General features: G+C 37.7%; 1 protein-coding gene across 8 annotated transcripts in view; it reads left to right on the forward strand.

Annotated features, from left to right (window-relative positions):
* Positions 1-26,953, forward strand: part of LOC132351928 (uncharacterized) — a 366,712-nt gene extending 339,759 nt beyond the window's left edge. The window contains exons 8-9 of one of the 8 annotated variants that reach the window (XR_009498526.1): positions 6,610-6,730; positions 12,557-12,645. The gene's annotated coding sequence lies outside the window, so the exon portion shown is untranslated. Of the gene's footprint in view, positions 1-6,609; positions 6,731-12,556; positions 12,651-25,296; positions 25,535-26,012 lie in introns of those variants that run through there. The other 7 variants (XR_009498525.1, XR_009498529.1, XR_009498528.1 and 4 more) reach the window with 7 other exon arrangements.
* The last annotated feature ends 221 nt before the right edge of the window (positions 26,954-27,174 follow it).

The following is a 27,174-nucleotide window of genomic DNA, read 5'->3' on the forward strand; positions in this document are numbered from 1 at the left end:
GTGGCAAACGTGCCCCTGGGGTGTGAGCGCCAGAAGCGATCTCCACGGTCGGTCACAGTGTGCTTCACCATGATGTAAATGTGCAGACGCAGCCTGCCACTGGGATTTTATTTAATGTAAATAGTTTTTGTTTCCAATGAGGCAGTTTCTGGTACTCCTATGAAATATTACTCAGCTTTTTTTATTGTAGAAAGAAAATCAACCCACTGTTTAGTACCGAGAAGGGATTTCAGGCACACGGGTCATCCAGGAGTCGCTGTGTCAGGCAAGCCCGATGTTCCTCTTCTGGGCTTTACATCTGTGTTGAGATCCATTTCGGTGGTTGGTTTTTAACCCAAACTCAGTGCAGTTTTAAAAATAGTTACAAATACAAGATAAGGAGGACACTTGAACACACAGAAGGGAGGAATGTGCCTAGTGTAGGTTCTGCAGTGATGGCCTGAGTCCACTCCACCAGTGGTCTGTTTCCCGTTGGGAACGTGAAACGGGGCAGAACCAGCCATGATCCATTCTGCATGGTCACAATAGGGTCCCTGTGATCTGCTCTGTCTTGGGTCATCCCACACCCCATAGCGTTTGTGCTTGTACCTGTGCTTACGTGGCCGCCCAGGAGACGGGCTGGGGGCTGCAGCCACCGCGCGCAGACCCCTTGCAGGAACCCCAGCCTTTCCTGGGTCCGCATGGGCACTTTGGTTGGAACACTCTGGTTTGAGCGGGAGCCCTGCAGTCTCCTTGCTTGCCTGCTCCAGGCTCTCTGGGGTCTCACCAGCAGTAGCGCTGGGGGTCATCCTTGAGCCCCAGCCCCTTGGAGCCCCTGTCTACGTGTGCTTTTACTCCCTCAGCCTGCAAGGGTCAGATTTGCCATCGAAAAATGATAACCTCTACTTTTTACTTTTGTATTTTGATAAACAATGAAGAAGCTGGAGCTGTTAAACTTTATCTTGGGGAAAACCTCAGAACTGGTTTATTTGGTGTCGTGGAACCTCTTACTGCTTTCAGTACACAATAAGTAATCCAAAAAAAAAAAAAAAAAAAAGCAGCATAGCTTTTTTGGGTCCAATGGAATTGAGAAAGTTTAGAACACAATGTTTTTCTTCCAGTCTCTGTTTGTTATTTTCAGGGGGTGTGTAGAATTAAAATGGTGCTGGGAGGGTGTAGATCGAGGAGATGTAGGACCGTATGCCATCTGTAGGGACAGAGATGCCTAGCTCTCTGCTAGAAATAAACCCTGGATCTTTGACCAGAGAAAAGAGGGTTTAAGGGATGTAATGTCTTCTCATAAAACTTTCAGTCATTTGTGTATTTTTTGACATAGCAAAATAGCAATTATATTTCCCATTTTATTCCCATATGCCTTTCAATTTGCATAAACTTTGCCCTGTATTCTAATACTTGTTTAGGAAATCTTGGTTTTCATTCTTAGTCTCATAAGAGAATTTTTTTTTTCATTTCTCAGAAATGTTTATGTGGGAATCCAAGAGGTCATTTAATACTTTAAAAGGAAGTCAGTCATTGATAATATAAATTAATTAAATAGGTTAGCTTCAGGTATCTTGCAGACATTGAATTTCTTTTAGAAAATGGACTTAATGATTTTAAAATATTCAATATAAGAAGAGGAAAATACAAAAGGACAAAGAGGATTAAAGATATCATTTAATATCTTTAACTGCTGTGACTAATATTAGCCATGGTTTGTAAAGTTGACCAAAGTTGTGAGTAGTCCGGACAAATGATATATAATTAGCACAAGTTTGTGAGTTTTTTCTTCCTGTCACATCTACCTGACACCTACTAACCATTTGGGAAATTCTGCAGCCGTCCCAGGTTCATTGATCCTATCATGCTCTTGTAGAAATCGATGAAAAGTTTCCCTCAAGCAAAGTAAGGCTTCAAGCAGGTAATCACAGTCTAACCACCAACTGGATTATAGCTCCCAGTTTTTTTAGTGAGCTCTTCCATTTTCATACTGTCAGACGAATTAATTAAATTTACGGACTGGTCTGGTGCATTGGTCTGGGATTTTTATGTGAGGATTTTTATATTATATCTTTTTTTTCTGGGTACTAGATACAAAATCGTGGAAAAGACATGGTCCCTGCCAGTAGGAGGGAGACAGACGTAAACACAGATGATTTTAACAGAGTGTTGCAGATTTTGTGACAAAGATAGCTAAGGGTTCTACAAAAGCCCCAAGAATGTGTAAGCTTTAATATGTACACTTGATCACTTTTAAACTTTACACAGATATAGTTTTAAAAAATAACCTTGAGAATATTAAAAAAAAAAACTGCTTATTTAACTGCACAATGTCCGTGGGATGTTTATGGGGTAACCATCACCCTGAGGGTGTCTAAGCAACATAAGCCGATTTAAAAAAGACTTCAAATCACCTCGAACTTGGCAGCCTAAAAGGGTTCCCTAGAGAAATCTGAATCCTAATGCTTCCTTTTCCACCACACAGAACAATGGTATTTTTGGGATTTTTTTAGATTACCTTCTGTATTTTGCTAAACTCATTGTTTTCCTTCATGAGCTTTTTTACACTAACTTGCTGCTTCACATACTCTCTAGATTTTGGTGACGACTTCCACTTAGATGACGGATGCTCTATTCACAGACTTCACATCTTAGAACCACACTGGCTGGGGAAGCCTTAGTGAAGCTCTTATGAAAGTAAAAATATTGGGTATAGGGCTTCCCTGGTGGCGTAGTGGTTAAAAATCCGCCTGCCAATGCAGGGGACATGGGTTCGAGCCCTGGTGCGGGAAAATCCCACATGCCACGGAGCAACTAAGCCTGCGCGCCACAACTACTGAGCCTGCGCTCTAGAGTGCATGAGCCACAACTACTGAGCCCACATGCCACAGCTACTGAAGCCCGTGTGCCTAGAGGCCAGGCTCTGCAACAAAAGAAGACACCGCAATGAGAAGCCCGTGCACCGCAAAGAAAAGTAGCCCCCACTCGCCGCAACTAGAGAAAGCCTGTGCACAGCAACAAAGACCCAATGTAACCATAAATAAATAAATAAATTTATTTTTAAAAAATTGGGTATAAATACATTTGAATAACAACAACAAAATAATATAAAGCACATTTGCAACTACAGAAGAAGTAGAGGCACATGGAGATTGAAGCAACAGTTTAGAAACTGATTTAGGATGAAGGTTATCCACGGTCCAAACTAATCTTCTGATTTTAAAAATAGAGCAAAGGCAAACAGGAGAGATAATGAGCATGAAGGGTGTTAGCATTTGAGGACAGCAGCAGTGGTGGTATGTTTTTGTTTAATTTCCCTGAATCTCTAATTCAGTAAAATAAAAACAAAATATCCTCACAAACCTCAAAGTACAAGTGGATGGAGAATATCCTTAACACCTGCATGCAATCGGCATCTGTGTAGAAATAATCACAAGGAGTAAATAAGGTGGATGATAAACTTAGAACAAAATAGCCCACCAGTAATCAAATAAAGTGGGGCAAGTATAGCAGCTGAAACTGGGATGACTTTTGCTCCGTCTTAAAGTTGAGATCACTGGTCCAATGCAGCACGGATTGAAGGGCCTGAACTCTTGAACTTCTGTGGTCTCTGGAAACTGACCAGTCAGGGCTGGTCAGCTTTAAGTCCCACACTCAGGGGAAAGGACTCAAGGTGGAAACAAAGTTGAGTAGGACCAGGATATTAAAACAAAGGAAAGCAAAATCTCAGCTAAAACTAATGGAAGAAACAGGTCTAGGGAAGCTTGAAAACCTACAAACAAGAAACAACAGCAGAGAGGGCTCTAAGAAGTTAAAAAGCTCTGCTAAATATGGCCTCACGTTGACTTCAGGAAAACTAATTTAATATAAACTGTGAGGCGCAGAAAAGTGTCAACTTCTGATTCCACCCAGAGTCATTAACAATGACAGGGGAGCAGCAGAGCACCCCACTGACAGTGAAAGAATGCCAGGAAGACATCCCCATAAAACAGATTAAATGTCACCTACTGCTTCCAAATGTGATAGAACACGCTTAGAAAATGATAGAAGAAATAAAGCACAGTAAAATTAGAAAAACTCAGGAATAAAATAAAATATGCCAGAACTGGAAGTGAAAAACATTTCAAGATGAAGAAAAAAATTAAAAGGAACACAAAAGCAAATAAACCTAATGGAAAATGGCTAAAAGGGAAGATAAAATGAAGAGAAGGGCAACTGTAAAACTTTTTTAAGAAAGAGACTAAGGGACTTCCAGTTCTGAACAATATGCAATAATGCATTAAACAATCAGCAACGACAGAATATATGAAATACTGGTGGTCAGGCATGAGACAAAATACAGTGCACACTATATCCCCAGAGAAGGGGAAGAAACAAGGTCAGTTCAACTGTAGCTCCCAGTTCGTGCCAGAAACAATGTTCTGTCTGCAGCGCAGGGAGAAGGAGCCCCCAGGGAGTCCGCTGACCTCACTGAGTTGAGAGGCACAGCTCTGATTTCAGGGAGGACAGGCCACCTCGAACAGAGGATGGAGCTTCACAGGGGGACAGAACCCCAGAGATCTGCAGAGGGCTCCCCGTGGTTCTTTAGCTGAGAACTGATGTGTGTTTGCATAAAAGTGTTTGAGGCTAGGGAAAGAACCACCCTCAATGGGTGGACAGACAACGTCTAGTGTCCTAACAGGGCTGGGAAGAGTTTGCGTGCACACAAGGCAGAGTGGATAAAACTTCTAAGGTTACATTACCTGGATGAACATTACCAAATCTTGAAAACAAACCTCAAAGAGATGCAACTAATTCAAAAAAGCTTAACTATTTGCCCAAAGTGAAAGTTTATTGAAAGAAAGACAACAAAATAGAGCCACCACCAACAAAAAATTTAATGTAGGGCATACAATCAAAAATGTTCAGCCATTCAAAAAAGCATGCAAATAAGACACATGAGCAGAAGAAAAAGCAATCAATAAAAACATTTACAGAAATAATAAAGATGGAACTACTAAAGACATCAAAAGGTGAATTATAAACACGCTATATATGCTTAAAATTTTGAAGAAACCATAACTATTATAAGGTGAAAACAGAAGATATAAAGACCAACTTCTAAAGATGAAAAATATAGTGTCTGAAATTTAAAAAAAATTCCTCTCAGGTAAAATTAACAGACGATTAGTTGATGCAAAACTAAAGAGCAGCATACTTGAATTCATAGCAATAGAAATTATCCAACAATTTTCCCTCCCCAAAAAAAGAATTTAAAAATTGAACAGAGAGTTACTGATCTGTGAGACAGTATTAAACAGTCACACGTGGGCATAGTGGGATTCCAGAAAGGGAGAGGACATATATCCAAGAAACCCAATGAACAAAAGTAGAATAAACATAAACAAAACTGTACAAAAGCATGGTGAAATTTCTGAAAACTTATGAGAGGCAATCATAAAGGAAACCAGAGGAAAAGACACTCATTAAATATCGAAGAAGGATAGTAGCCGATTTCTGTTAAGAAAAAGTGTAGGTCAGAACAAAATGAAGATATATTTTGAATGAACTGAAAGAAAAAATATACATAAACTAAAATTCTTTATCCACCAAAGATGTCTTTCAAAGTTAAAGGAAAAATAAAGACTTTTTTAGACATACAAAGGCTGAGCGATTTCATTGTCAGGAGACGTACACTAAAAGGAATATTGAGGAAGTCTTTCAGGCAGAAGAAAAATTATACACAAGGGAAATTAAAATCTCCACAAAGGAATGAAATTGGTAAAAGTGTAAGCAAGTTTAAAGACTTTACTCATTTATTAATCTCTTTCAAAAATTATTAAATTTTTAAGTTAAAAGAACACTCAGTGTAGCTTGGGGCTTATAGAATATGTAGAAGTAAAATATGTAAAAACAATAGGACAAAGAATGGGATGGAGGAATTGAAGTATATTGCTGTAAGTTTCTTATATAATAAGTGAAATATAATATTAAATAAAATAGCTTATATCAAGTTAAAAATGTAAAGCAACCAGTAAAAGAGAGAAAGAGAGGAAGTGAAAAGATAATAATAGAGATAAACTAGAAACAGTAAAAAAGAAATCTTAGTTAATCCAAGAGATGAGAGAGGTAGAGCAAAAAAGGAACAAAGTACATATATGACAAATAGGAAAAGAATATTGAGATGGTAGATTTAAGCTTAATATCAATATTCACAATAATTATAGATCTAAGTGGGAAACTTAGAAGGCAGAGGTTGTTGGATTGGATAGAATAAAGACTCAACTCCATGCTGTCAAAAAGAAATCTAATTTAAATAACCACAAGGAAAATCAGACTTAAGGGAAATGAATATTAAAATGGATACAAGAAGGTCACTCTGTAATGATGGCACATCAGCCATAAATGCAACATGTATATGTACTCTTAAACCTCCTACTTGCCACCTAAGTTTTAAAAGTGAGATTAATTTTAATATATTTTATTCGATCTAAATATACAAATTTTATCATTTTAACATATAATCGACACAAAGCATTATTAATGGTACTTTACAACCTTGGTCTCATTCTAAAACATTCAAATTCCAGTGTATAATTTGCATCACAGCACACCTCAATTCAGACAAGCTTCCTTTTAACTGTCCAATAGCTCCAGGCGGCTAACGGCTCCCCTGTTGGACATGTCCACCACCTCTCCCCAGACAGTGGAGTTTTCCACCACTCAGAGGGGAGGTTGCTCCTGAAGAGACCTGCAGAACTCCAGAGGAGAGGTGGGGAAAACTCACTATTTTATCTTTGGCTCGTGCTTTTCTTTCTTGGCATTATTATTGTAGCCCATATGAAGAACATCATTGTTTTATTGGTGTATGTTTAGTTGTTGATTTTACAAATATTTTAGATTCATTGTTAGTCTTTTTTTCTAAAGGTCTCTTCTTCTGCTTTTCTGCCCACAGCTGTTTCCACTGAGGTAAAGCCTCTTCTCTCTTTTCTCTACACTTTGAAATGAGAGTTACACAGTTAGTCGATTTCGGTACTGTTTTTTGGGGAAAGTGCACAGAGATTTCAGTGCTCAAATAAACTAAAAGTGAGAAAGTAATGGAGTGCTCATTTTTAAAATGCAGGTGCGATAATACGTTTGGATGCAGCAGAGTTACATACAGATATATGTAGAGCAGCAACATAGAATAAAAATAATTTGAGGTTGTGCTTTTTCTAATTAGGATTTGTGACATCTATTACTTGCAGTTGGGGAAACTTCATTCCCAGATTCATAAGGTGACGAGGAGACTTAAGCAGCCTCTTTGGAAAAGAGTTAATGAAACAGTTTATGTGGGATAGGAGAGACTGAAGGTAAATTAAGTTGTATTCAAGAGCACTGTACTTGGGGGGAACTGCCCTCTATTTTCACTAAGGATAGAGCTGAAGAAAATTGGCTTCAACTGTAATAGAAGCAATTTAGCTGAGACATTACCAAGAAACTTCTTTCAGCATGAGGGTTGCAAAAGAAAGTATTACCATGGGAGTCCTTGACATTTCATTTTCTCAAATATGTATGTTTTAAAGGAAAGGGTAAACAGATAATAACTTGAGAGCATTACTGGGATATAACTTTTCCCTAAAGTACAGGGAAGTAATAGAGAAACAGTATTTCCCTGTTCTGTTCATTCCTTTAATCTTCTGTTCATTTAGATACACAAGCATTCATCTCAAATGAAAAGAAAGCCAGAGAGGTGCTGGAAAAGAAGGAAACGTGCTTAGTCAGTGTGTGGACCAAAGGCTTGTGTGGTTATTATCACTTTCAGGCTGTTATATTTTATTTTAATAACAAATAGTAAGAATTACCCCCAAACTACATTTTGTCATATTTTTTTAAATCTTGAAAGTATGCAAAGCTTCTTTTCAACTCTAAAGATAATTTTATTTATTTTTCTAAGCATCAGTTTCTAGTGTTTATTCAAAAAGTGAATGGGCACATCTATTGGTTAGTTCTTTTATCTTCCTGTATATGGTTTCCCATTTTTCTACAAATATTTCAGAGCAATCGATTTTAATTTTTTTTTATTTTTTTTTGGCCATACGACATGTGGGATCCTAGTTCCCATGTGGGATCCTAGTTCCCTGACCAGGGATTGAACCCCCACCCCGCTGCATTGGGAGTGTGGAGTTTTAACCACTGGACCGCCAGGGAAGTCCCCAATTTTAAATTTTAAATAAGTTAAACATCATTTCTCTTATGTGGGCAGTTGTATGGCATACAGGTGGTGACAGCACACAGCTTTCTTCAGAGGTGACTGAGGTGGGGGTGGGCTTGGAGAGTGTGCGAGAGCCTGCAGCGGGCTCAAGCCACACAGAACTCACCACTGCTAAGCTCTAGGTTCACCTGCTCTCCTCTCAATGAATCACCCTTCCTAGCCCTGGAATTGTTGTGTGAATGATGTATTGCCAAGTGTCTATGAGATTACACTTCATGGTATGTACTTTGAGGAGACATAGAAATAGTGAGAGCCACTGCTGTGTACTCTCTCATTCTCATTCCCTCAGCATGCACTTGAGGCCAATCTGTTCCCATTGCTAAGAATCCTCTTTTGACAACGGGCTTCTGAGATATTGCGATTTATGTGAAATATATATATTTGGTCATTCAGGTGTCCAAAATATATTTCTCAGATGTATTTGGTCTTCTTGCATAGTTCCTGGCTCACAGCTCCCCAGATCAGAATTTTCTGATTGATAAGAGCAATGGGCACATCGTTTGTTATAATATTTGGTCTCTTGTCCTCAGTTCCTGAAAATGCTTCAGAACCATAAAGGTGAAATGGGTGTTTTGTTATTCACAACAAGTCCCCTTCCATCATTACGGGGTTTATGTTTTTGAAGGTGATTTTTGGATCCTACCCCAGGGTGGGGCTGGTTTGTCAGGAGAACCAGCCACGTGATTAGAGGGTGGGAACTTTCAGTCCCACCCCCAGACCTCCAGGGAGGAGAGAGGGGCTTGAAGTTGAATCAGTCATCATTGGCCAATGATTTAGTCCATCATGGCTATGTAATGAAGCTTCCATTAAAAACCCCAAAGGAAACTTCCAGTTATAGGGTAAATAAGTACTAGGAATGTAATGTACAACATGATAAATATAATTAACATTGCTGTATGTTACATGTGAAAGTTAAGAGAGTAAATCCTAAGATTTCTCAGCACAAAGAAAAAATTTTTTTCTTTTTCTTTTCTTTTTATTTATATGCGATGATGGGTGTTCACTAAACTTACTGTGGTCATCATTTCTTGATGCATTTAAGTCCCATCATTATGCTGCACACCTCAGCTTCTAGAGTGCTGTATGTCAATTATATGGCAATCAAACTGGAAAACAAAAACAAAAAATAACCTCAAAGGGGAGCTTTTTCACCCTTGTTGGAGAGCTTCTACATCAGGGATCCAGAACACTTCTGCTGCCATGTGGATGGGGCCCCAAGCTCCAGGAGGACGGAAGCCCCTTGTTTGGAACCTCTCCCCCATGTATCTCTTCACCTGGTTCCATTTTCACTTTGTTTTCTGTATATTCTTAAAGGTATATTCTTACTGGTTACCCTTGGGATGACAGTTAACATCTTCACTTATAACAAAGCAGTTAAATTATCCACCTCGCTTCAATTTTATGCTAAAACTCATCTCCTAGACAGCTCCATCCTCCTCCTTTATGTTGTTATCACAAATTACTTTTTACACATGTTGTACAACTAACATAGATTTAAAATTGTTTTTATACATTTGTCTTTTAAATCACACAGGGGAAAAAAGAGGGCTTACAGATCAAAAGCACAGTAATAACAGTCTTTATTCACTAATGTGGTTACCTTTAGCAGGATTCTTTATTTCTTCATATGGCTTTGATTCCACTATGACAGACTCCTTTTAGCATTTCTCTTAGGGCAGGTCTACTCATAATACACTCTCTCATCTTTTGTGTACCTAGAAATGTCTTAATTTATCCATCATTTTTAAAGAATATTTTGCTGGATATAAAGTTCTTGGTTAACATTTTTCTCTCTCAGCATTTTAAATGTTTCGTCTCACTGCCTTCTGTCTTCTGTAGTTTCTGATGGGAAACTGGCTGTTAATTTTACGGAGGTGAACTTTTAAGTTATGCATCATTTTTCTTGCTGCTTTCAAGATTCCCTCTTTGTTTTTGACTTTCAGCTATTTGACTATGTTTCCCATTTGTAGATTCATATATAGGGAAATTTTTGGCCGTTATTTCTTCAAATACACCTTTGCTCCTTTATTTCTCTCATCTTCTGGAATGCTCATTCTGTGTGTGTTGGTATACTCGATGGTGTCATACACGTCTCTTAGAATATTTACACGTTTCTTCATTCTGTTTTCTTTCTGCTCCTCAGGCTGGGTAATTTCAATTTTTTCTGAAGATTGACCATTCTTTCTCCTACTTTAGAACTCCTCTAGTGAAATTTTCATTTCACTTATTGTACTTTTTGACTCTAGAATTTGTGTTTGCTTCCTTTTTATGCATTCTAGCTCTATGCAAAATCTCAATTTGTCAAGACACCATTATCTTGGTTTCCTTTGGTTCTTTGTGCATGGTTCCGATAGCTTTTGATTATATATAAAGCAGTTGATTTAAAGTCTTTGTTGAGTACGTCCAACTTTGTCCTCTGAAGCGATCATTTTTGTCAATTCTTGTATTTCTTCTGAGTGGGCTGTACTTTTACATTTCTTTGACTGTCTCATAATTTCATGTTGAAGCCTAAACATTTTGAATATTATCATGTGATAAATCTGGAAGTCAAATTGCTGACCTCTTTCAGTTTTGTTGTTATTCTTTACTACACATCATAGTCATTTGTTGTTTAATACATTTACTATCCTATTTTTTAAAGATTGTATTCTTTGTCATGTGTGGTTTCTGAAGTCTCTGTTCCTTTAGCTTATGGTAAGCTATTGGCTTGACACAGAATTCCTTAAATGTCTAGAGACACAGAAAGAAAAGAAGAAGGTTCTAGTGCCTGGGGTTTGCTGATTGGCTCTGTGCCTTGGCACTCCTTTGGTGCTTAGCCAGACTGTTTAGCTGTCTTACTTAGCCTCCACTCTGCTTATACTGAGTCTAAAGATCAGCTGGAGGTGAAAGCCTAGGGTCTTCTCCGTTTCTTCCTGAGCATGACTTTTTCCCTGAGTATGTGGCTGGCTTTCTAGATACCCTGTTATATGCCAGAGAATTTTGAAGTCCTTACGCCCTAAATTAACTCTCTCCCTGGCTTTCCCTCCAAGGCTTTTTGGCATGTCTATTTATGTCCCAACTGTAATCTTTCATCCCAGGCATCAGCAGCTTGTTAATTTCAATGTTGTCAAGCAATGCTGTTCACTTAGGGATTTTCACTCCCTAAGAGAATTCAAATTAGGCTAAACAGATGCAAATGTTTTGCATCAATCAGGGAACCATCAGAAAGGCTTAACAGACAACACAATTCCTTGAAAACAAAGCCCACTCTGCTCCCTCCACAACCAGACTGCCACCCTGGGAACATGGGCTACCATCCTCACCACCACTGAGTCAGACAGGGGAAGTGAAACAACTAAGTTAAAAGGCCACGAAGCCTTCCTACTATGTTTAAGTCAACTTTTTTCTGATTAAGTGTTCACTGTGTTTCTATAAATCTGATTATTTTCCAGAGTTCTGACAAATTTGATTCAGACAGATTTGGCTTGTTTTTCCCTCAATGTTTCTGTCGAGGGCCAGGTCCTTGGAGCTCCCTACTATGCCATTTTAACTGAAATGACCGTTCTTGCCTAGTTCCTGACTTTAGCCGAACATTAAATAAGTAAATAAGTATGATGCTGGATTTTAGGCTGAGAATATATCTTTTACATATTAAAAAAGATACACAAATTCCTATTTTATATACTGTTTAGTTATTTTTTTAGGGTGGTGTTTTGCCTAATGTTTTCTGTGCAAGTATATAGATTATCACATTCTTTTTATATTAAGATTTATAAACATAAATGTTTGAATGTATAGTATATCTTAATTACGACGAACCTTTCACTCCTAGAATCAGTCCCATTTGGTTGCTATGTATTACTGTTTTAATGTGCAATTTAATTGTTTGTTTCTATTTTATTTGTGATCTGTGTATTAATATTTGAAGTGAGATAAGCTTAGAGTTGTCTATTATATGCAATGTTTATGATATAGTTATATTTCTGTTTCTTAGAAAGAAGTTGGAATGTTACCTTTCCTTTCTATGCTCTGGGGCGATTTAAATAGCCCTAGCACTATGTGACGTATGCCAGTGTTTTAAAACACTGTGAAACTTAATATTATGGGGACTAGTAGACTTAGTTTGAGATGTTAAAAAGTATTTCTTTTGAGGTTTAATTTTTCAGGCCACTGCAATAAAATGAAGCAGAATGAATCAAACACATTATTAAGTATTTTAGTGTTAAAGAAGGATTAATCATCTTCCAAAGTAAAATTTAAGATTATTACTAACACTACTTGAGCCTAAACTCATCTTAGCCTATGATGCTCCCTGACATTTTTAAATGGAGAAATAGATAATATTATTTATCCTTCCTCTTTCAGGGTGAAAACAGACTGAATACATCAGGTGCACAATTTCATCATCTGAATAAAAACTCCCTTCAATTTAAAGGGGTGAACATAAATGTTAATCTTTCATTTATCTTCAATAAAACTGTTAATTAAATATTTCACACTTCTTCAGCTGCTTTTATCAAAACTTTGTAGGCTAGAATTTCTGAGGCAGTCTTCTAGGCAGTAAGCAAATTATTAGGGAAAATACTGTGTTTGTACCTCATATTTAAGGAGACAGTGAGCTGAAAATACACATAATTTGGGAGTGGGTAAATGTAAAGGATACATTTTTAATATTTTTTCAGTGGAAGAGAAGGTATGTGTAAGTTATGAATTATTTATAAAAGTAAGGCAAAAATATTTGAAGAGGAAAATGGTATACCCACTTTTTAAAGAAAGAATATCATGTAGAATCAAATTGTCATTTTAACAGGACCAAACATTTAAATTATTTAATTTTTCCACCAAAATTTTCTTCCAGATAATGATGGACACATATTCTTTGAATGACTGAATTTTATGTACTTCATAAAGAAACAAACTTCCTTTTTTAGGAAAAGTCAGAAGCTAGTAATGTATTCATATCATTGCAAAATTATCTCTTTTTACTGAGAATGTTGTTAGATGTTTCAGAAAGGACTTAGAAAATTATTGACCCAGTATCCTAAAGTAACAGGGCAAACCACCATCACAGACTGTGGAGAGACAAGTGAATACAAAGAGATACAGATTTGTTTAGCTGGAGCGGAAGTCACAGGAGGTATAAACTGATAGTAACACCTAGATGGTAATATTGATGAACAGTGCTTCAGGATGAGTGTGAACTAGGGTGAGAGTGAGAAGCTCCTGGAGACCACAGTCTACATGAGGGGTCTGCTTCCCTGGGCTCCACCTCCAGGAACCCCTTCAGGATCTGCATGGAAGGGTGTCTTCCTGGTTCTAGCAGAGAAAGGGGAAAGTGATCACTATGGAAACAATGAGAATTCTCCAAAGACCTACACTCTAGGGGAAAAAGTGCCAGAGCCCAACCCTGAAACTTTATGCCAAACTGGGAAAGGGACCTTACTCCTGCCCTCCCCAGCCTTCTTATATTACCTGGGGGAGGGTAACCCTTAGTCAGGAGTTAATAGTTCATAGAAATGCATTGAAAATCAATCAGGCAGGGAAGGGAGTAGGATACAGAGGAGGGAAAAAGAAACCACGCCACTGGAGAAGCACTCAAGAAGATCAGAGACCCAAGACATCGGCCAAATAAAACACTAAGGCTTAGCTGGGACATTATAGAAAGTCCCTCCCACAAACTTACCGAAGCATACAATATGGAAGCCTACAGTCCAGAAGAAAGACAAAAACAAAGATAGTAGAGAAATTTGAAGACTCCTGTACCTATATCTAAAAAAACAGTAGACACAGACCAACTCTTAGCCAAATTAATGTAAATACTTACACTACAGACCTGTTTACTTTAATTCTACTACCTATATAACATTTCATATTGATAATAAAAAATTGTAAGACAGCCAAAAAGCAAGAGAAAACAGTCTAAAGAAACAAAGCAACCATCAGAACTAGATTCAAATATAATACAGATGTTGGGATTACCAGATAGACAAGTTAAATAACAATGATTAATATTTTAAGAACTCTAATGGAAAAAGCAGACAGCATAAAAGAACAGTTAGATAATATAAGTAGAGAGATGGAAATGCTAAGAAAAATGGAAATGTTAGAAAGTTAAAAACACAGTATCATAAATGAAGAATATCTTCAATGAGCTCATTTATAGACTGAGCAGGGCCAAGGAAAGAATAAGTGTTCTTGAAGATGTGTTAAAAGAAACTCCTCCAAACTGATATGCAAAGAGAAAAAAGAAAGGAAAATTAAAAGGAACATCCAGGGGCTATGGAACACTCAGGTTTATGGAGTCACAGAATGAGAAGAACATGAGAACAGAGCAGTAGAAATATTTGACATAGTGGCTGAGAAATGTCCAAAATAAATGGAGACATGTTCATATTCATGCATTAGAAGATTCAGTATTTTTAAGATGTCAAATCTTGCCCAGTAGATTTATAGATTAAAAAAATTCACAGTAAAATTCCAGCAAGGTATTTCGTAGGTGTCGACAAAATGATTCTGAGATTTTATAATATCAGAAGGCAAAGGACCTACAATAGCCAATACAATTCTGAAAAAGAAAAATAAGTTTAATGAATTCACATTTCCTGAGTTCAAACTTATTATAAGACTATCAAAACCAACTTGTTATTGGTGAAAGGATAGACATAAATTAAAGGCAGAGAATGGAGACCTCAGAAAGAACTTGCAAAAATATCTTTGACGAAGAAATGATCTTTCGCAGAAGAGCAAAGACAATATGATGCAGAAAGAATAGCATTTTCAACAGATGGCACTGGAAAAGCTGGGAATTCAAATGAGAAGAAAAAATCAGTGAAAATGATGACACGACAATTGAAATTATCCAGAGGATCAGAAAGTAAACAGAATGAAGAATGATTGACATATTCTAAGAAACCTGTAGGATACCATCAAGCAGATCAACATACACATTACAAAAGAGAGTCAGTAAAGAGACAGAAGGAGAAGAGAGCCATAAAGAGGCAGAAAGAATATTTGAAGAAAAAATGGCCAAAAACTTTATAAGTTTGAGGAAATACATGAATCCTCACATCAAAGGAGCTCAACGAACTCAATAGGCTAAACTCAGAGAGATCCACAGTGAAGAGCGTATGATCAGAATGTCAAGAGACAAAGAGAGAATCTCGAATCTAGAGAGAAAGTAGCAGTGTGTTATGTGCAAGGGACCCTCAGGCATATTAGCAGCTGAATTTTCATCATAAATCATGGCAGCCAGAGGAGGTGGGATAACATATTTAAAAAAATCTTGTCAGTCAAGAATTCCATACTAGCACCTGGCAAAATTATCTTATAAAAATGAAGGAGAAATTAAGTCATTCTCAGATACACACAGGCTGATGGAGTTCATTACCAGTAGACCTGCCCTAAAAGGAGTCCTGCTTAAGGAAGTCCTACAGGTTGAAATAAAAGGACCCTATATAGTAACTTGAAGCCACAAGAAGAAACAAAGATCTCTAGTAAAGGTAACTATATACGTATACACACACACACACACACACACACTAATGGAATAGAATTGAGAGTACAACAATAAGTCCATACACCTATGACTGACTGATTTTCAATAAGGGTATCAACACGATTCAATGCAAAAGAATAGTCTCTTCAGTGGTCCTGGAATTACTGGATATCCACATGCTAAAGAATGAAGTTGGACCCCTTTCTCACATCATATAAAAAATTAATTAAAAATGGATCAACAACCTGAATATTAGAACTAAGACTATAAAACTCATAGAAGAAAACACAGGGGTAAACCTTTGTAATCTTGGATTTGTCAGTAGATTCTTAGATATGACTCCAAAAACACTGGCACAGAATTTAAAATAGATAAATATATGGGGATGGGGAAGGGTAAGCTGGGACAGAGTGAGAGTGGCATGGACATATAAACACTGCCAAACGTAAAATAGATAGCTAGTGCGAAGCAGCTGCATAGCACAGGGAGATCAGCTCGGTGCTTTGTGACCACCTAGAGGGGTGGGATAGGGAGGGTGGGAGGGAGGGAGGTGCAAGAGGGAAGACATATGGGGATATATGTATATGTATAACTGATTCACTTTGTTATAAGGCAGAAACTAACACAGCATTGTAAAGCAATTATACTCCAATAAAGATGTTAAAAAAACAAAACAAAAACAACAACAACAACAAAATAGATAAATCTAACTATCAAAGCTAAAACTTTGTGTATCAGAAGACGTTATCAAGAAAGTGAAAAGACAACCTACAGAATGGGAGAAAATATTTGCAACTCTTAGACCTGATAAGGACTAGTATCAAGATTATATTAAGTACTTTTACAACAAATAAAAACCAAAACAAAAATTAGGAAAATGTGCAAAGGACTTGAAAAACATTTTTTCAAAGAATATATGCAAATGTCCAACATGCACACAAAAGGATGCTCGACATCATTATTCCTTAGTGAAATGCAAGTCAAAACCACAATGGGGGGCTTCCCTGGTGGCTCAGTGGTTGAGAGTCTGCCTGCCAATGCAGGGGACACGGGTTCGAGCCCTGGTCTGGGAGGATCCCGCATGCCGCGGAGCGACTGGGCCCGTGAGCCACAATTGCTGAGCCTGCGCGTCTGGAGCCTGTGCTCCGCTACAAGAGAGGCCGCGATAATGAGAGGCCCGCGCACCGCGATGAAGAGTGGCCCCCAGTTGCCGCAACTAGAGAAAGCCCTCGCACAGAAACGAAGACCCAACACAGCCATAAATAAATAAATAAACAAACACAAAGTTAAAAAAAAAAAAAAAACCACAATGGGGTACCATTCCATGCCCATTGGATGGCTCTAATACGTTTTTTTTTTAAAACAGGAAATAACAGGTTTGGGTGAGTTAAGGAGAAATTGGAATCCTCACAAACAGCTGGGGGGAATGTAAAATGCTCCAGCCTATGTGGAAATAGCTTGGTGATTCCTCAAAAAGTTAAACATAGAATTACCACTTGACCCTGTAATGCCACTCTTCAGTATATAACCAAAGAGTCGAAAACAGGTTCTCAGACCAGTGTACAGGTACACACATGTTCACAGCAGTACTATTCACAACAGCAAAATGTGGAAACAGCCCAAATGCCCATCAGCTGGTGGATGGATAAACAAAACATGGCATGTGAATACAATGGAATATCATTCAGCCATAAAAAGAAATGAAGAACTGGAACATGCTACAGCATGGATGTATGCAGTAACATTTTTAGGATGCCTGATACAAAATTTCATATTGCACTGATTCCATTTATGTGAAATAACCAGAATAAGCAAACTCATAGAGACAGAAAGCTGATGGTTGTTTGCCAAGGGCAGACGTTGGGGAGGGCAGTAAGGAATGGGGAAAGTTGCTTAATAGGTAGGGGTTTTACTTTGGATTGATAGAAATATTTCGGAACAAGATGGAGGTGGTGATTGCACAACATTGTGAATGTACTGAGTGCCACTGAATTGTTCACAGTAATTTTTTTTTTTATTAGAATTAGAAAATAGAAAAAATGAAGTAAAAAAACCCAGAGAATTCTAAGTAGTTGTCAAAAATGTATTACTAGCATTAGGGATATTGGGAAGACAGTATTAAATTAGATTCTTAAGCTAGGAATGCATTTGGTGCCTAACCAGTTCTTGGGTGCTTAAAACATATTTAGCTGACAGACGTTACTGAGACACTGGTGCTTGCTAACACCTCCTGAGGGACAGGATGATTTGAGCCTGAGGCTGAAATCAATTTCAATGCATCAATGTCAGTGTTTCTTTTGAAATTTAGTTTTCTATAAGAGTAAAAATTTGCTGTATAGTTTAGACCCAAAAAATATGAAAGCAGAGAAAGCCAAGGGGAAAAAGGCTTTCAACTTTAAAGAAGGTATGAATAACATCCAAATATTATGCCTGCTTCACATAATAAAAATAGTATTATTTGAAGTTCTATCCGTGCAAGACAGAATGAATTTGCCACTCATATATATTAAGAACTGTAATTAAAATCATCTAATGAGGTGTGATACGTGAAGTTGTTTTCAAAGCACTTAAACTCAGATGCAAAAGCAAGAAATTAAATTGAATCTACAATTGGACTTTTTAGAAAATAAAAGTAGATTTTACTGATACAAAAGAATATTCCTAATGCTACTTCAGCAGTCCAGGCGGTTTGTTCAGAATCCTTTATCAGCTTTTCTTCACAATTAACAGAAAAGAAAAAGTCGAGGCACTATTGTCAGGACCTAAAACTCCTTACCTGATTTACATTTTAAAATTAAAGTGCTATTGGATACTGTAGAAAGTCTTATTAGAATGCAAATAATATCTGAACACAGAGATGTGAGAAGTCGGTGCCTAGGTGTGGTAAATCGGGTCACTAAAGAAAAGAATAGCAAAGAATAGCTACACAGAGCAGCAATCCAAAGTCAGTGCAGCCATCTACAAGCAAAGAGCAGTGAGAATAACAGCCGGTGTCTAAATAGTTAGAAAAAGATTCATGATGCTGAAGGACTATGAAAGCTGAGGTGCCCATCTTTCTCCACTGATGATGGAGATGATGTATTCTCTCCTCACCTCCATTCTTCTTCACTGTTCTCCATCCATAAAATCCTACAACTACCCTAGTGTTCCTTTTCTTTACTTGGTCAATGTGTTTAATTCTTCACTGAAGAGGTGAATTTGTTTACTCTTTTCTTAATTACTGCCGGTCCTTTAAATTTTCCATTAAAAGGTAATTACTTAGAGTAACATTCCCTGCCCTTCAGCCTGATATATATCCTGTCTTTTGTGACAACCATTATTCTCTTTAGTTTTTATGTTATTTGATCAACCGTGAACAAGGTAGGAAAATGTTAACTCTTAAAGAGAGAAGCGCATTGAATAGGTGTGGAGAGGTGAGGTAGGGAAGGAGACTTCCTCAGAAAAGAATACCTAAATATTAACACAGACTGTGAAAAACCCATCAGAAACCGCAGTTTTGCTGGGGTTGTTTTCCTGAAACCAGAGAGGCGCAAAGATGAAATCTTAGGCTGTGCAGGTTTCCTACCAAATACCAGACAGTGGGCTGTATAACTGAGTCCAAAAAGGAGGTGATGCAAAGGCAAGCAGATTAATACCAGGAGGGCTTGAGGTGCCAGCTGAGCAGATATCAAACGTTAGAGCTCAGGGACCTGAGTCCTGTAGGTTCGACAATGCAGGTGGGTACCTTGTGGATCCTGTAAACCACATAAGGATTTGGTAGAACCATTCCAGCTGATCCAAGGTAGGGAAATCCTGTTGGGTGGGGATAAGGGTGTGTCACACAAGTAGTGCAGATAAATCTCATAAGACAGTCCTGAGCCCTGATGCCATCCCCCGCCTTCAACAGGTCTGGGTCAGCAGTAGTCAGATGCGCAGATTGGTTGCAGGGAGAAGTGACCCCCAGCGAGTGTTGCTGCAGCAAAATGTGCCGTCTGCTCTTTGGGCCCCGATCCTGCCAGCATCCAGGTGTAACTGCCCAGGTGCCAGGGGGCGTCCACTACAGCTCTGGTCACATGCTCTGGATCATTGCAGGTGATCCTTCCTTAGTAGGGGCAACGGATTCTACTGGGCCAAGGAGGAAGGAAGCAAAGAAACACGTGGTCCACAATCGCAAATGGGGTAGGCTGGACACAGAAAGCCAAAGGTTGATGCGTTACCTGCATTTTCACTTCTGTGGCCCTGTCTCCAACCCCCATCACACCACAGTGTTTTCCCTCCAACAGCTGTGTTTGAACCTCTGAGATATTCTGGACCTTCCTGGGCTTATTGGATTTGGAGGCCTTTAGTGGACGCCTTTTCTGCCTGGAATGCGCTTTAGAATTTTGAGTGAAGTTGAGGAATTTTAGAGGTTAATGGTCTGTTCCTCACACCAAGGCAGCAGATAAAACCCAAGCAAAGGATGTATCTGGAAGGAAAACGATGGGTGAGGCATGTTCTAGTTTTATTGTTTATTTGTTTCAGTTTGATTTGTGCTAGATTCCTGTACTTATGAGCAAGGTGAGTTCTACTAGGAGGTATAAATATATAGTGACTGCTGCAGTTGTTATGGTTTGTGTGGGGTGAGGTTGGTGAGAGGGCCACTGAGAGAAGGAAAGATCCATGTACCAGGTGAGCAGAGGGAAGCGGACATGCAACTCAGCGAGTGCTGCAACAAATCAGCAGAAAGTACATTACCAGGTCATATTTCTGTTACTTTTAGGACTAAATATATTATATAGTATTAAATATAAAAATAAATTTCTGCTTCATAGTTATTTATAGTTTTTATAATAATACAAAGGGAAGTATAACATTTATATTTTTAATGTATAAATAGCCTTATTTTAAGTTTTAAATATTTATAGAAAATAGTATTTCATAAATACTAAGGTACACAATTTTCTATATCTGTTGAGTTTTTATATAAACAAAATTGTAATAACTAGCACTGGAGCTAGTCATTAAAAGTCAAAAACTAAATTAGTCAAAGAGAATATTAGTTTTCACTGTACCTGGAATACCAAAGAGCGTACTCACTCGCATGTTTTTTTCCTACCATGGTTTTCACATGACTGTTCCACTAGAAGAGGTTATGAATAAACTGGCTTAAATTTACAGATTCAATACAAATATATGTCATTTTTATTGACTATTTAAATGTGTCATGCACCGTGATAAGTGTACAATACATATTTCAGTTTTTTTAATATTGAAGTGTTTGCTCTATTAGACTCACCCCACTTAAAAGGTCATAAAACTCAAAGCATAAGAAATTTGCCCAACATCACCCAGCTTGTAAGTGTTTAAGTCTGGATAAGAGCCCCACTGAGCTACTCCAGAGACTGTGTCTCTAACCTTTACCCGACACGGACGTGCCCATGAATCACCGATTCGGTACGTCTGAGGCGGAGCCTGAGATCCTGCATCTCTGATGAGCCCCCAGCGGTGCTGAAGCTGCTCCTCCAATCCAAGAGCCAGACTTTGCATAACGAGATTCCTCTCTAGACTTCCTCTATTCAAACATGACAATCACTATATTTGCGAGGCCGTGGCATACCTTAGTGAGCCACTGTAGTTCTTAAAATAATGTTAAAGAAGGAAAATTACATGAACTGTTTTTAAAAAGTCATTTAGTATTTGTCCTGTAGGTGGATGCTTGTATTTTCTTCAGGCACGTGGTTTGTGTGTTGTTTTGGTTTTGTATTTTTACTCTCTTCTAGTTCTTTAAAGATTGCACTCATCACCAAGATGGGTGTATAACTTGGGCATCACCAAGATGGGTGTATAACTTGGGCATTGCACAGCTCTATGTGTCAGTACTTTCTAAATTTTGGGGGGGGAAATCCTCCTTTCTTGCATTATCTGGTTCTGATAGGGCTTCCAATAATCACATCTCATTAGCTTGTTTAGTTATTTATCCATGGGTGTATGAGAGAACAAAACCACTTTTGATCAGGGATCACTGATCAATGATGACATAACCCTGAAGGGGTCTGTAGCCTTACCCTCGCTCTACACCTCCCACCCACACTTGGAGGAAGTATGTATGTAGTAGGCGAACATGGGGCTGACAAAAAAGGGACGATTTTGAACCAAGAATTCAGGTGAGGTGAGAGTTAGTGGATATCCTTCAAATCTCAGAATTCTCTGAAGAGGACTTATTCCCAGATTTCCCAGTTATAAGAGCCAGTGCATTTTATTGTCGGCTTAATTAAGAATGGTTTGATGTTCCATCCTGTACAAGTTAAAGCCTGCTGGGGTCATGTCTATGTTTGTGTCTCAGCTTTATCACTTCCCAGCTTTTTTTGACCATGAAAAATTTGCTTCACTACCAACAATAGCAACTATATCTTAAATAGTTTGAGGATTAAAAGACATCGTGCATGCACAAACTAAGCACTTAATAGACACATGCAGTTATAAAACCATATCATGTAAAACAAGACTCTGCTCAGGATTCACACTGGTAGAAAAAAGAAGTGGGAAGATGAAGAGAAAGACAACACTGCTTCTACACCCCTCTCAGCTTCTCTACTTTTTTCTTTCTTCAGCAGCGCTTCTCACCTTCTATGGTACCATGCAATTTACTTTGTTGCTTATTATTTTATACTTTATTTCATATAGGATGTAAAATTCCACAGAGGAGGGGACGTTTCTCTGTTTTTTTACTGATGCATCAAAGAACTTAGAACAGTGCTTCATAGGTTCATAGAGACTGAGAACAAATGCTCAGTAAATATCTGTAGAATAAATTTAAAGAGGTCTGCTCTGCTGTGAGAGGACTGCAAAGGAATGTTTATGGTTATCACTCGGCACTGATAGAAGGAATAGAAAAATATTCCCCTGAGAATCTGTAACCAAAATCCAGGCTTCACATGAGTTTGGAGCTTGAGTTCCAACTCCCTGTGTTTCTGAAAACCTCAGACAACTTATTTAGAACTAGACTCTGGTCTATAGTGCCTCTAGGCACCTGGCAGAAACAAATGCTAATTTTCTTCCAAGGAACAGACCTTTAGCCTAGGACTCATAATATTTGAAATTTGCGAGCCCCAAAATATGAGCTCAAAGTAAGCAAAACAAAACAGAACCAAAAACAAACACACAAAAACCAAAAACAAGACAAAAACAAATACCATGAAAGCCAGAAGTAACACCAGACATCAGAGTCACAGCTGCAATGCTTTGAGTCATGGCAGTCTCAGACTGCGAAATAAATCAAGAGAAATGCCAGAAAGCAGAGAAGGAGAAACCTAGACAGAAATACCCTAAATAAGAAGGTAGAAATAAATCCATATGTATGACTAAGCATTATGAATGTAAGGATTAACTATCCATTGAAAAATCATAGATTGTCAAATTAGCTTTTTAAAAATATGGCATAACACAGCTATGAAGCAGAAACTGAAATGTGGGAATATAATAAACCACACTAAATAAAGTTGTAAAGCCATATTAGTATCAGAAAAAGTAAACCTTAAATAAAAAAGAAAGCATTACCAAAGATAAATGTAACTGCTACATAAGGACGAGAAAATAATTAATCAAGAAGACATAATTTGCTACTCGTAGCCAATGAATACCATAGCCTTAATATACATAATTTGCACATTAACAGACCTACAAGGAGATATTAAGTCCATAAGAATAGAGGAGGATTTCATCACTATCTCCCAATTACTGATGATCATAAAAGTTTATGAGATAGTTCACTAGAAAAATTGTTTCAAAAATGTTCACAGGAAAAAATGTGTTAGCAACAAACTGTAAGCTACGTAAATATCTATTAATATCGAAAGGAAAGACTAATTTACTATGATATATACTGAACTTTTGGGTATCTATCCAAGAGAAATGAAAATGGTGCACGAATGTTCAAAGCAGGTTTACTTATAATAGCCAATAGCAGGAAACAACCCAGATGTCCATCAGCAAATGAATAGTTAAATAAATTATGGCACATCAATACCATGGGATACTACACAGCAGTAAAAAACTCAAAATATTGACACATAACAACTGCATGGATCTCAAGGGGATACTGTTGATGAAAAAGGTCAATCTCAAAAGAGTCAATAATGTATGATTCCATTTACATAACATTCTTGCAATGACAAAATTATAGACATGGAAAAAAGTTAATGATTACAAGGAATCAATTACTTGGAAATAAAGTCATCATCATTTACCTTTTGGGTCTAATGAACCCTTTTAAATTCTTTATGTTTTAAGTCATTTTATTCATTTTATATGAAAGGAATAATGAAAAGCAACTTATCAGAAATTGTGATAAAATTTAACCATAGCAAACCCCAAATTTATTCCTCATCTCCCTGGTTTTCAATTTATATGTACCCAAAATGGGCAATGTCTTCTGGATGCAAATTAACTGCTCATAATCCTCATCATGGATCTGGAAAAATATCCATCCTGTAAATGCTAATACTAGATTCCAAATATGTCAATTCCAGCTTATCATTACTAGTGATTCCTCCTGCATTTCCAGCATCAAAGTACAATACTTGAATAATTTTTGAAAGCTCTGATCACTCATAATTATCTTGAAGAGAAGATGACCAAATAATTTTAAAATATCTACACCATTTATTTCCTTCCAATGACCTTTGTTTATTCACTTGCTTCATCATTTGTCAACTTCCAAAAAGCATCAAGTAACTTTTGGCACATAAACATAATGAAGAATGAAAAATGTAAATTGGGATGGGCCAGGATCTTGTCACAAAATACTGCATGATGAAATCCTTCCTGTTGAATGACTAAACTAGTATGAACATCATATTGCCTTTTTAACTTAGGCATATGTTGTCTATCCATTATTCCTAAGTTTGAGAAGATTCGTCTAGGATGTTGTCATCTGAGTATTTCTCTGATATCTCATTTATATAATCAAATTCATCACCATCATTACAGTCTCAAGTGTTGCTATCTGTTTGCTCTCCTTTCTGAATTTTTAAAATAATTGTGACATGTCTTTCACTGCCAATTTTTTTGTCTCTTTGCCATTTTTAGTGAAGGATACAAGATTCATTCTCAGCTGTTTTCAGTAAAATTTAAAAAACAGTCTCTGAAGATGGTGTCTCCAGTCTTCTATACATTTTTGAAAATGCAGAACTCTGGGCAATGCAATAAGAAAATTGAATGATAATGCAATAGCGATAGTTTATTGTACTTTTATATCATCCTTTAAAGCAGGGGTAGGCAAATTGTTGCTGTAAAGAACCAAACAGTAAATATTTTAGCTTTGGGAGCTATATAGTCTGTGTCATCCTGTCTCATCTCTGTCTTTGCAGCGTGAAAGCAGCTGAAGACAATATATAATGCATGCACTTGGAGGTGATCTCATAAATCTTTATTTATACAATCAGGAGGAAGGCTGGATTTGACCCACAGCTGCAGTATGCCAGACCTGTTTAAGGATGCCATAATTCTTTTGTTGCCTCATTATTTCAGTGTATTTTAGACTCCTTGGGAATAATTTCTGTGCAGCAATAGTAAATTTTATTTTTGGTTTCTGAATGATATCTAAATAAGAATAAAATAACGAAATACCAATTCTTGCAAATTCTTTTAACAGCACAAAAAGCTCAAACTAAAAGTTCAGTGGATGCTGGTAGACTTTTTATCTGGAGATAAAGGAAGGTCCTGAACTGAGGTGAGAAAATGGACTCTCTCATCTGAATTTCTCCTCCAAAATTGTTACCTGATAACCAGTATCAGTGACAGTTAACCACAGAGGATGAAAAGGATTATCTGGAGGTGTGCACCCACAGCAGCTCTGCAGCCCAGCAATTAAACTTTGCAGTAGTAGCCAGGTGAGGAAAATGGACCTTTTTATAAATCTAAGGTACATTATGACAAAAGGAATCTGGAATGTTAAGCCTAGGAATCTTGAGTGATACTAAATTGATCCAATTGTGGTAGTGACCCTTGCTTTCCATAAGAAGGTATACACATTCTTTCTGAAGAAAGCTTGGCTAATTTAAGCCCTCAAAACACACACAAATGAAGATTGAGCACAAAAAAACACACAAGCAAAATCCAGCGTAGGAAATAAGCCACAGTGGATGAAGGACAGTAGAAACGGAGTAGAAATATTGTCCCTACAACTTTAGATCCCCAAGTATTTTAGGTGTTATATTTATTATATAAAAATATAAAATGCTTATAAAAGGTCACATCACAAAAGCACAAAGATAATAAAATAATAGTCACCAACTTTAGTTGATTTTTCATCCTAAATTCTTCTGTCTCAAACGCATCTGTTTTCTTTTTCTTTTGGCCGTGCCGCAGGTGGGATCTTAGTTCCCCGACCAGGGATCGAACCCGTGCCCCCTGCAGTGGGAGCACGGAGTCTTAACTGCTGGACCGCCAGGGAAGTCCTCAAGTGTATCTCTTCTCCTCCACGGTACCACCATAGCCTCTCCCAGGTGGCCGTCAGCTCTCCTCTGGATTCTACAGTATCTTCCAAACTGGCCTCCTTATACCAGCTCTCAACTCCTCACCCTCACTCGCTAGAAGGATCCTAGTAGAAGGATTTTGTTTTTCAAATACGTATCTAATTATGCCACTCATTCCCCTGTGTCACAGTTACCTCCCCTCCACCTTCTCAGAATGTTTGCTAGCTGGGATGCTCTCGGGATAAGACCCGGCCAGTGTGGCTGTGCTGGGTGTTGCCTCCCCGCCCTCATGTGCTCCCTTCCATCAGCCACACCTTTGGACCACCTTCTGTGCTCGCTGTGATGTTATCTCTTCCCCCTCTTTCTCCGGGTCATGCCACTCTTCCTTCCTATGTGAGCTCATCACCATGCGCTCATGGGAGAACCCTGTACTTTCCTCCTTGGGCTGTTCTCTTTATAATATAAAATTACGTCACTTTGTAGTCCTACTTGAGACTTACTTTAAAGAATGTAACTGTGTATTTATCTGAGTGGCTCTTTTATTAAAGTCATTCTAGCCTACCGACTGCAGATCCCAGGAGGGAAGGAAACAAAGAATTTTTGCCTAACATAATGCCTTTCATATTGTGGGTTTAAAAATATATCTACCAAGGAAAATGACTGAATAATCAGCATTTATGTGATGAAAACATAACTGGGCCAAGAAAATGCTACTACAGTTACTGTCACATGAATATCAGTTTGTTAAATGAAGAGATCAGTGTGGTGTGCCATGAACATAAAAATAAACAAAATGGAACAGAATAAATGGGTTCCAAATTTATTATTTTTTATTATGTATGACACAGGAAGCATCACTTGTCATTGAGAATTAAATGGGTATTAAATAAACTGATATTTACATAACTGATTTGCACTTTTTAAATGAGTACATTTAATTCCCATATATATGGCTGTAAGAAAAAAATACTCATTTCTTTTGACAATAATTCAGTTCTGAAAAAATGGTCTCAACTTTCTTGGGATGACTTTGACCTTGCTGGCTGGCTGTCCTT

The sequence above is a fragment of the Balaenoptera ricei genome, chromosome 17, assembly GCF_028023285.1.
Source record: "Balaenoptera ricei isolate mBalRic1 chromosome 17, mBalRic1.hap2, whole genome shotgun sequence".
NCBI lineage: Eukaryota > Metazoa > Chordata > Mammalia > Artiodactyla > Balaenopteridae > Balaenoptera > Balaenoptera ricei.